The sequence below is a fragment of the Engraulis encrasicolus genome, chromosome 12 (assembly GCF_034702125.1).
Source record: "Engraulis encrasicolus isolate BLACKSEA-1 chromosome 12, IST_EnEncr_1.0, whole genome shotgun sequence".
Taxonomy (NCBI): Eukaryota; Metazoa; Chordata; class Actinopteri; order Clupeiformes; family Engraulidae; genus Engraulis; species Engraulis encrasicolus.
The window spans coordinates 8,740,519-8,751,815 of NC_085868.1; the positions used below are offsets into that span (position 1 = coordinate 8,740,519).

At 46.7% G+C, this 11,297-nt stretch overlaps 1 pseudogene; it reads right to left on the reverse strand.

Annotated features, from left to right (window-relative positions):
- Positions 1 to 4,472: 4,472 nt before the first annotated feature.
- Positions 4,473 to 7,745, reverse strand: LOC134460287 (uncharacterized; annotated as a pseudogene).
- Between the last annotated feature and the right edge of the window lie 3,552 nt (positions 7,746 to 11,297).

The window sequence follows — 11,297 nt, forward strand, 5'->3', positions numbered from 1 at the left end:
TCATCACATTCATCACACTCATCAAATTGAATCAGCCAATTTCATCTGGGTCTCTTGTCAGTCGAATTGGCGATTACTGTAATTGCGATGAATGTTTTTTAATCAATTAATGCATTAATCAATCAATTGATTTGTAATTGATTCATTGTTTGCATCCCTAAAAGATAGAGATAGAGAGAGACCGTCAGACAGACAGACACAGAGAGAAAGAGTTTCAAGTGGAGAATATAGGCAGAGATGGCATGAACCCAAGGCCTAAATACATGAATGGAGCGTAGTGTTTGACACATGCAGAAAGTGTCATTGAAAGACCAGTGGAGCAAGAAAAGAAGGAAGGGAGATGAAGGGTGTGTGTGTGTGTGTGTGTGTGTGTGTGTGTGTGTGTGTGTGTGTGTGTGTGTGTGTGTGTGTGTGTGTGTGTGTGTGTGTGTGTGTGTGTGTGTGTGTGTGTGTGAGTGAGTGCATTCTCACATCTGTGCGTGTGTGTGTGTGTGTGTGTGTGTGAGAGAGAGAGAGAGACGGGGGGAGGAAGAAAGAGAGAAAAAGAGAGGCAGGAGAAAAGAGACAGGAAGAGGCAGGGAAACACGGGCAGATCAAGAGAGATAAAGATGGAGAGATAGATGGAGGGAGAGAGATAGATGGAGGGAGAAAAAGGGAGAGAGAGAGAGAGAGAGAGAGAGAGAGAGAGAGAAAGCGACCCAGAGAGGGTGAAGTGAGTCTTTTGTGCCGGCTGACAGAAGGTTAACTGACCTGCTTATGAATGAGGGGTCATGGCCGGGTCTCTCTAAGCGTGTGTGTGTGTGTGTGTGTGTGTGTGTGTGTGTGTGTGTGTGTGTGTGTGTGTGTGTGTGTGTGTGTGTGTGTGTGTGTGTGTGTGTGTGTGAGTGTGTGTGTGTGAGAGTGTGTGTGTGTGTGTGTGTGTGTGTGAGTGTGTGGTTATATATGTCCATTTATGTGTGTGTGTGCTTATGTGTGTGTGTGCATGTTAACGAGACGTCTTCAGCTGGGCGCCTTAGAAGCGTAAACTTAAAGCAACTCATCTAGTATAAAGACATTCTTTGTTTGCCAAAAGACCAATGTGTGTGTGTGTGCGTGTGCGTGTGCGTGTGTGTGTGTGTGTGTATAAGTGACAGAGCACGAGAAAGACAGATGCAAAGGGAAAAGTTGAAGAGAGAGAAGGAGGAAGGAGACGTAAGTGGTGTCATCTTGTCTTCGACAAGACTTTAGTAAAACTCTCCATGGCACGACTGCACGGTGATCTCTCTCTCTCTCTCTCTCTCTCTCTTTCTCGTTCTCTCACTGCATTCTCTGTATCCCTCCATCAAACTGAGTTCTCATGTACCCATGCCATGTGACAGGGAATAAGGGCCGGATTAAGATGGTACGGGGCCCTAGGCTACAGGTTGCTGTAGGCCCCCCCAGAATGCAAATTCAACAACAGAACTGATTAGATGGCATCAGCATTCCGAGCCAGGAATGAGTTACCAAGACTGAAATTGTTGATTTTTTCACCCCTACTTTGGCCAATCAGGCCCCCCATGGCAGATGGGGGCCCCCTAGGCTGCAGTCACATCTAGCTTGTGTGTTAATCCAAGCCTGCAGGGAGTCAGTTACCCTCTATCGGTCTATCAGTAAACAAACTTTTCAGTTCTGTACACAGACACACCGATGAAAGCTTGACAAAAGAGTGCGTCAGGAAAGGGAAAAAAGTTCCCAATTTATTTTTAAACAGCTGTTAAATGCGGTTTGTACACATGCACACGTATAAGCACATGCACACGTAAACGTTAGTGCACAAATATTCGTGCTTGCACACACACATATAGACACAAGCACACACACACACACGCGCACACATGCGTGCTCATAATCATACATGCACGCGCACACACACACACATACACACACATATGCGTGCGTGCGTACATGTGTGGGTGCATGCATGGGTGCGTGCAAGGGTGCATGCATGCGTGTGTTTGTAAAAGTGTGTGGGTGTGTGTGTGTGTCTGTGCATGTGTGCGTGCATGTATGTGCACACGCCTATGTATGTGTGTGTGTTTTTGTGTGTTTGTGTTTGTGTGCGTGCGTGCGTGCGTGCGTGCGTTCGTGCGTGTGTGTGTGTTTACTCTCTGTGGCCAGCCTGTATTGTCTGTGTTTGCAGACAAATAGAGGCAGCTTTTAGGCGTGGAGGGGAGTGGAGTGTCAAGGCGCTGGACGTAAATCATATGAGTGGGTGAAAGACTACTGTACTGAACTGTACAAGACAGAAGAAGAAGAAGAAGAAGAAGAAGAAGAAGAAGAAGAAGAATGACAACAACAACAACAACAACAACAAGAAAAGAGAGAGAGAGAGAGAGAGAGAGAGAGAGAGAGAGAGAGAGAGAGAGAGAGAGAGAGAGAGAGAGAGAGAGAGAGAGGCTTCTGTGCTGTACTGTACTTTACTGTACAACTAGACGCAGCAGGATCAGGTGAACAGGGCTTAACACAGAGGGAGAGAGAGAGAGAGAGAGAGAGAGAGAGAGAGAGAGAGAGAGAGAGAGAGAGAGAGAGAGAGAGAGATAGAGAGACAGAAATGGATTCATGTGCAGAGGCAGCGCAAGAACGAAAGAGAAGATGGAGGAAAGAAAACAATATAAATGTGTCCGGGGTGCACAAAAGAAAACGTCGACATTGAACAAGTAGGAAGACAAATATTTGATGTTCATTTACATCCCTCTGTACATCATAGAGCTATAAAGCTTGCAGCTTCAGCCTACAATGCTGTGTACATCAGAGCAGAGCTCATTTTTTCTGCAATGCACAGTTTAACTCTGGCTACCAACAGGCACAAGGGCTCCGCAACGCAAATCAGTTATGGATACCACAGCCTCCCACACACACCCTTTCACCCCAAACACAGCCACATTGTCAGGCCCGTTGGTGACAAGTGGCTCTCAGTGTCAAGACAGGGGAGAGAAATAGAAATGACATGTACAGTAAATCGTGTTGTTTTCAACGGCAGGCAGACAGAGGGCTGTTTTCAGGATTTTTGGCAACATTTCAACTGTCGACGACATGATGGATTCAGTATGCAGCGACTTTGTGAATTGAACTTGATCATCGGCGTCGTTGGACAATTTTTACCCAGGCACGTGCCCCTTTGTGTCCACGTGCCTGGGTTTGGCTGGGGCACTGATTTATTAATTAATTAATTTTTGAATACCTTAATTTTTTATTATTTAAGTTTGACTCATCTGGTAATCTACAGAATGCATGCTTGCATGTTTTTTTTCTTAAAATAGACCTATACTACACTTAGGGCCTAAGTTAGAATTTAAGTCTGACGGATGCAGCCTGCCCTACACCTAATTAAAATCCACTTGCTGCCAGTTACGGCCGCACTCGCATCGGAGCATGTAGCCGGAGTTGCCTGTACACAGAGCCATGCAGGAGTTTGTCATACTATCTTTAAGAAACACGACAGGCCCACTAGCTCTAATAGTAAAGACTAGGGGTGTTACGGTTCACAAAATTCACGGTTCGGTTCATATCATGGTGTCAAGGTCACAGTTTTCGGTTCTCTATGATTCTTTTTTTTAAGTTCATGATAAATGGTGCACTGGGAATATTAAACAATATTTATATAACTGCTGTTATAAAGTGATGAACAAGTTGAATTTGACCTTTTGCATGTGTCTGAGAACTGCCTCTCTACCTGCGCTTGCACTTAAACTGTCGTCAGCTGATGTGCACTGTCTGAGCGTTCCAAATGCCCTCTTTCAATTGGCGAATAGAATTAGACTTATCACTAAATATCCTACATATGGTTTGTATAGGCTTATAATGTGAAAATGGTGTGATATTAATTGTGTCATCCTCTGATTGGTCTTATACGCTAATGTTTTAATCAGAGAGACTGGATAAGATACTCCTAGAATCTCTGTTTTACATATTTTTCTGGGCAGTACATGAATTGCGGTTTACCACGGATTGCACGGTTCGGTTAGGTATGTGTGTGAATTGTACGGTTTTGGTTTTCGGTGCGGTTTGTGCCATCCCTAGTAAAGACACACTAAAACATTGATTGTAGTACTACCTAGTTCTGACACCCTGAAGAAATTGAGATTTGAATTAGGCGTACGTGGTGAATTACATGGTGCTCCCCTCATTGGCCGGCCGCTGCAAAGAAATGTGTGACGAATACACACACTGCGGAAGAATAGAATCGTTCTTCTTGATATCGACTGATTTGGGCAGTACATGAAAATGTTGACTTTTTGAACTGAACCTGACCAAGACAGCGACCATTCACTCCAGCCGGTGTGAGTGGAGTAAACAGTAAGCATTAATTTTTTATCCTCTCTAAACATAGAATGTCAAACAAATATGTAGAACATGTTTCATCTAATAACGTGAAGGGACGACTCTGAAGTGGTGTTATGTGGTCACGTCTGTGGTTCTGCTATTAGGCTATAGCCAGGCAGTTTACTTACTTAATCCTCTTCGTCCCTGATGGGACATAAGGCTTCCACGATCTGCCTCCACCTGGACCTGTCTTGAGCAGCATGCTGTGCCTCACCCCAGGTTAGATGCATCTCCTTCAGCTCAGCTGTCACTGTACGCCGCCAGGTGTTTTTGGGCTGGCCTTGCTTCCTTTTCCCAGGTGGAGTCCATCGTAGCACGGTTTTGGGTATGCGGTCTTGGTCCATCCTGAGAACATGCCCAAGCCATTGGAATCGTCGGCGTTTAATCTCTAGCACCATGCTGTTGCACTTGGTCTTTTTGAGTAGATGTGCAGTGGATATCTTCTCGGGCCAGAAGATTCTGCAGATTTTCCTGAGGTATCCGTTGTGGAAGGCTTTGACTTTTTTCATGTCGTTAGATGTAACTCGCCAGCACTCAGAGCCGGACAGCAGTACAGATTTTACATTACTGTTGTACAGTCGCACCTTTGTTCGTAAACTGTATTGCTTGGACTTCCAGATGGTGGGCAGCTTAGCAAAAGCACCCTGTGCCTTTCCGAGTCTTGCTCTGATGTCCTTTTGCGCAGAGTTGTCCTTACTGACAAGACTCCCCAGATAGGTAAAGTCCTCAACATAGTTGAGAGCATGTCCATCCACTGTGATTGGTACATCAGGGGTGACATTAATGCACATCACTTGTGTTTTGGACGCATTGACATGGGCAGTCATGGGTGAGCGGTTAGGGCGTCAGACTTGCATCCCAGAGGTTGCCAGTTCGACTCCCGACCCGCCAGGTTGGTGGGGGGAGTAATCAACCAGTGCTCTCCCCCATCCTCCTCCATGACTGAGGTACCCTGAGCATGGTACCGTCCCACCGCACTGCTCCCCATGGGGCGCCACTGAGGGCTGCCCCCTTGCACGGGTGAGGCATAAATGCAATTTCGTTGTGTGCAGTGTTCACTTGTGTGCTGTGGAGTTCTGTGTCACAATGACAATGGGAGTTGGAGTTTCCCAATGGGCTTTCACTGGGCTTTCACTTGATGTTCAGCCCTACCTGTTGGGCAAATTTGTTCAGTCTGTCAGTTTTCTCCTGCAGATGGATGTGCTTTGATGCAAGGACAGCAAGATCATCGGCGAAGTCTAGATCTTCAAGTTGGGAGAACAAAGTCCACTGAATACCCCTGGGTCTGTCAGTTGTATTCTGCATGACCCAATCTATGGCAATCAGGAAGAGAATGGGGAAATAGTGCACCCTTGCCGCACACCTGACTCCACAGTGAACCATGGGGATGGCTCACCACTAACAATGACACTGCATTCAAAGTGACGGTAGAACATTCCTATGAGAGTGACCAGTTTTGGAGGAACTCCATAGGCCCTAAGGATCTTCCATAGGGTGTCACGATGTATGCTGTCAAAGGCTTTGCGGAAGTCGATGAAGTTGATGTGCAGAGGAGTGTTCCATTCTACACACTGCTCGATGATGTTCCTCAGAGCGAAGATCTGGTCTGTGCAGCCCCTTCCTCTTCTGAACCCTGCTTGCTCCTGCCGTAGCTTCTGGTCAATAGCATAATCGATTCCGTCGAGTAGGATCCTGCAGAAGACCTTAGATGGTACTGATAACAGCGTGATGCCCCTCCAGTTGTCGCAATGTTGGAGGTTTCCTTTCTTGGGGAGTTTGACAATCAGGCCCTTGTCCCAGTCTTGGAGGTATTACTTCTTTCTTCCAGATGTTTTTAAAGAGGTCAGTAAACACATTGACGGAGGTGTTAAGGTCAGCTTTCAGCATCTCTGCATGGACATGGAGTCTATGCCGAAAGCTTTCCCATTCTTCAAGGACTTGATGGCAAGTTTGACCTCTTCCTTACTTGGGGGGGTTGTCTCGATGTCAAGGACACTTTCGGCTGGAGAGGGGTTGGCAGGATCGTCTGGCTCAGGGCAGTTGAGAACCTCACGGAAATGCTCAGCCCATCTTAAGATCTGGTCACTGTCAGTGGTGAGGATGTTGCCTTGTTTATCTTTGATAGGGGATGGCTGTCTGGTGTACTTGCCAGTGAGTTGCTTAGTGATTTTGTAAATCGTGCTCAACTCGCCCCGTGCAGCTGCACACTCCGCCTTTTCTGCTAGGTCTTCCACAAAGGCCCTTTTGTCACTCCTCGCACTCTTCTTTACCTCTCTGTCCTTTTCCTTGTAGGCTTTTTGGACCTGCTCATGGAGCCTGAGTGATTTTGTGCTAAGCATCTTGGCTTTCAGCTGTTTTCTTTTTTCAATTCTTTGCCAGGTGCCAGGTGTTAACCATTCTTTGTCCTCTCTCTTTCTATAGCCCAAGACTTTGGTGGCTGCCCCTACGTAAGACTTTTTGATGTTTTCCCACTTGTCTTGGGTGTTCAAGTCTTTGTCTGCAGGTTTGGCGAGAGCACTGAAGCGGTTCCTCAGTTCCAGGCAGAACTCTTTGTTGGTCTTTTGGCATCTTAGTTTGGCTACATCAAGATGTTTTTTGCGTTTATTCTGCTTTTGCGCCTTCCTTAGTTTCAGCTTGATAGTAGCTGTTACCAGGTAGTGGTCGCTGTTGACATCGGCTCCACGATAAACTCGAACATCTTGGAGGGACCTGCTCCACTTTCCGTTGATCAAGATGTGAACGATCTGGTTGGTGGTGGAACCGTCAGGTGACTTCCATGTGAGTTTATGGATAGTCTTGTGTGGAAAGATGGTGCCACCAATGACATAGTTGTTGGTCATGCAGAAGTCAACGAGACGCTCACCATTGTCGTTCATCACACCGCACCCGTGCTTCCCCATAGCTCTCTCACAGTCTGTGTTATCAGCTCCCACCTTGGCGTTGATGTCACCCATGATCACTAGCATGTCATGCTGGGGAACTTTAGAGACTGTCTGCGGTAGCTCCTCATACCACTGGTCTTTTTCCTCCTCCTTCGCTTCATTAGTTGGTGCATAGCACTGAATGATGGTGAGTTTACAGTGCATGGAGTTGAAGCGGACTCTGATCAGTCTGTCGCCGAGGGGTTCCCAGACTAGCAAGGTGTTGACCTTCTCCTTTGAGACTATGAGGGCCACGCCGCGCGTGTGTTGATCGGAGTGCCCAGAGTGCAGGATAACTGTGCCATCGCTCATCGCCTGGTGTCCAGAACCGGTCCATCGGCATTCACTTATTCCCAGGATGTCCAACCTGCATCTTCTCATTTCACTCGTGACCTGAGCTGTTTTTGACGTGTCAAACATGGTACGGACATTCCATGCGCCCAGGCAGATCGTTGTTTTGGGTCCCAGTAGACTACCCATCGCGCTCCTGACTTCCGGTTGAAGGCTTTCATCAGGGGCGGTCATACTGCTAATAGGTTGGCTCGAGTCTACTGTGAGGTCCGTAGTGGTATAGTTCGTAGAAGTTTCCGTAACAGTAATGTCTTTTTATGGGGTGGGGTTGTTGGCCCCACACCCAAACCCCCAACCTGGAGGGCCAGGTGCTGTTTTTTGTCTGGACTCTACCTGGAATACCTGCCCGACTTGGTTGGACCTGCTGGGGGCAGAGCCCCTGTCGGTATAGCTATCCGGGTCACTGAGACACGCAAGGTTCCCCACCACGACAAGGTAACAGCACAAGGGGAACATAGCCAGGCAGTTTGCACGCTCATATTGAATTGTAGGCTAACTGTTTAAGCTGGACCTGTTGATTGGTGAAAGATCACAGATGTCGGCTTCACCAACTATGTGCCATGTTACGGTGTTTCTCGGGGGGTGATGATCGGCCCGTGATGGGCTACCCTAACTTGTCTTGTCAGCTTGGTTAGCTAGCTATCGGCATATTTTTTGACATCTTCAAGTTGCCTGCAACCAATGGCTCCGATGGTACAGCCTAGGCTACTAGCGCACCATAACAGAATACAACACTCGTAGGTGGAAGCTGTTTTGTAGGCTATGCTGTTTGCTTTTAAAAATAGCCCAGCGCATGATTAAATAAGCCGTCGTCTAAGTTGGAGGCTGGCTGAAAATGAACGATTTTGAAATTATTCTTAGTCTGGTGTTTGCTACTCGAGTAGGCTTACAGACAAAATCACAGACATTAAGGGGGCATGATGACATACAGGTGGTTACTTTCAAGACAGTGGAAACATAATGCCGTGAACATAGCCAATTGAATGCATCTATTACACATACGCGATGCATTGCCCATGTGTTGTACTCTGGCTCCCCCTCTTGACAAGAACATGCACCAGCACAAACAGACACGCGCGCACCCACGCACGCACACACACACACACGCACACACGCACACGCACACACACACACACAATACTATAACTATAAAACTAACTAAATGAACTATAAAACTAATAAGAACTACATCTAACAATGTATTTATGATTCTGCATAATAATAAATAAGTGCTATACAATATTTGCTCGTATGCTTGCATAAAAGATCTCTGCCCATTCTTTTTTTTAAAAATAATTGCCCAAAAAATTTTCTGCTCGCACGCTCGCATTTCTTTTTGGTGCCCTATTGTGCCCCTGTATAGTATTGGGGCTACTGACGCCCCTGAACTTGATTTTTTAAGTGTCTGAGGATGCCAGCGATAAAGGGAGCTGATAGTGAAGAGGGCAGAACGAAAGAGATGAAAAAATAGAAAGAGAATAGAGAAGAGAGAGAGAGAGAGAGAGAGAGAGAGAGAGAGAGAGAGAGAGAGAGAGAGAGAGAGAGAGAGAGAGAGAGAGAGAGAGAGAGAGACCATAAGACTCCCACCAGGAGAATCCGTTAATTAGCACCCTCACTATTGCTAATGATCCACGCAATTAGAGCCTTTAACGCAGCGCGGTTTACACATGGACGTCATGTAATAAAACTTAAAACACCACCACACAACCCTATGCAGAAGAAGAAGAAGGACAAGAAGAGGGAAAAGAAGGTAGCACGGTTTACATGCGGACGTCATGTAATAATGGTGGAGCATGCCAGTTCTGTACACACCAAAGACACAGAGACCACAGACAAGAGTCACTCTCTTCGAAGATTCTAGATGCGAAGTTTTGAAGTTTCACACCTGCGTAGCGACGCGTCCTGCTCACAAGATTCTGGTGCAGTTGGCATGGTTCTTACAACTTTACAGCAATAGATTAAATTGCAGACAGCAATGGATAAAAAAAAGTGCCCTACCCTAACAGCAGATAAGCGTGATGGCGGCTTTCGAGGTCAACAGGTTCCACAAAGTTAATGGCTTGGCGGAGGCAACTCCGTCTCCGTGCTACACACGTCACCGGAGTTCAGAGCCACTGCCTCGCCAATACCTTCGTTGAACCGGTCACCTCGTTGCCCGTTATCCCACTCATCTGCCGTTAGGCTAGGGAACTTATCTACTCTGTACTGAACTCTATCCACTCTGGTCAAGCCTATCCACTACAACAACAACATCAACATGTATTTAGACAGCACAATATCACAACTATACAGTTGACTGAAAGCTCTTGCATTCTCTAGTCAACCCTCTCTGTTCAGTAATTAACCCTATCCACTCTCCAGTCAACCCTATCCACTCTGTAGTCAACCCTATCTGTTCGCACCCTTTGCAATAAACCATTACACAGCCAAGATGACAGACGACTCCCCGATTACGGTATAGTATTTCAGCATGTCACACCATGTTGTATTCATTAGGTAGCTCTAACGCCGTGGCGGTAATTGAAGCAGCATGTTGGTGTAGTGGGCCGTCCATCAGAAACCAGAGCGACAGAAAAATAGAGCTCCAGTATCATTATTTTGTGGGATTGTGGGAAGGGAAGCCTTTGGCTTGTCTGTTTATCATATTACAAAAGGCTTAAGTGTGTGTGTGCGTGCCTGTGTGTGTGTGTGTGTGTGTGTGTGTGTGTGTGTGTGTGTGTGTGTGTGTGTGTGTGTGTGTGTGTGTGTGTGTGTGTGTGTGTGTGTGTGTGTGTGTGTGTGTGTGTGTGTGTGTGTGTGTTAGTAAGTCTCTGCATATGAAGTATGTACTGTGCAGGAGGGAGTAGGAATGGACAGAATGAAAGAGAGAGAGAGAGAAAAAATATGTGTGGGTCCATTGCAAAGACAACCAGTGCAGGATGCGTGTGTGTGTGCATTTGTGTGTGTGTGTGTGTGTGTGTGTGTGTGTGTGTGTGTGTGTGTGTGTGTCTGTCTGTGTCTGTGTCTGTGTGTATTTGTGTGTGTGTGTGTGTGTGTGTGTGTGTGTGTGTGTGTGTGTGTGTGTGTGTGTGTGTGTCAAGGCTGGCACAATGCTGTTTGTTTATCATGTCACTCATCTCTTCTCCAAAATACAGTCATGTTGTATACGTGTGTGTGTGTGTGTGTGTGTGTGTGTGTGTGTGTGTGTGTGTGTGTGTGTGTGTGTGTGTGTGTGTGTGTGTGTGTGTGTGTGTGTGTGTGTGTGTGTGTGTGTGTGTGTGTGTGTGTGTCTATACGTGCTTGTTTTTGTGACTATGCATCTGTGTACATGGTTCTGTGTCCAAGTGTGTTTACATAGGGGTTTTGCATGTGTTTATGTGTACGTGTCAGTGTTCACATACATATGTTCATGTGTGCATGTGTGTTTCTCTCTCTCTCTCTCTCTCTCTCTCTCTCTCTCTCTCTCTCTCTCCATGTATGTCCGTGTGTGTGTGTGTGTGTGTGTGTGTGTGTGTGTGTGTGTGTGTGTGTGTGTGTGTGTGTGTGTGTGTGTGTGTGTGTGTGTGTGTGTGTGTGTGTGTGTCAGGGTAACAGATGCCTGAGAGTCAGGACTCTTGGCGTATCCCTCTGGTCCATCCTCGCGTCGGCAGTGCACCCCCCCCACACACACACACACACACACACCTCACCTCTCATGTTGAA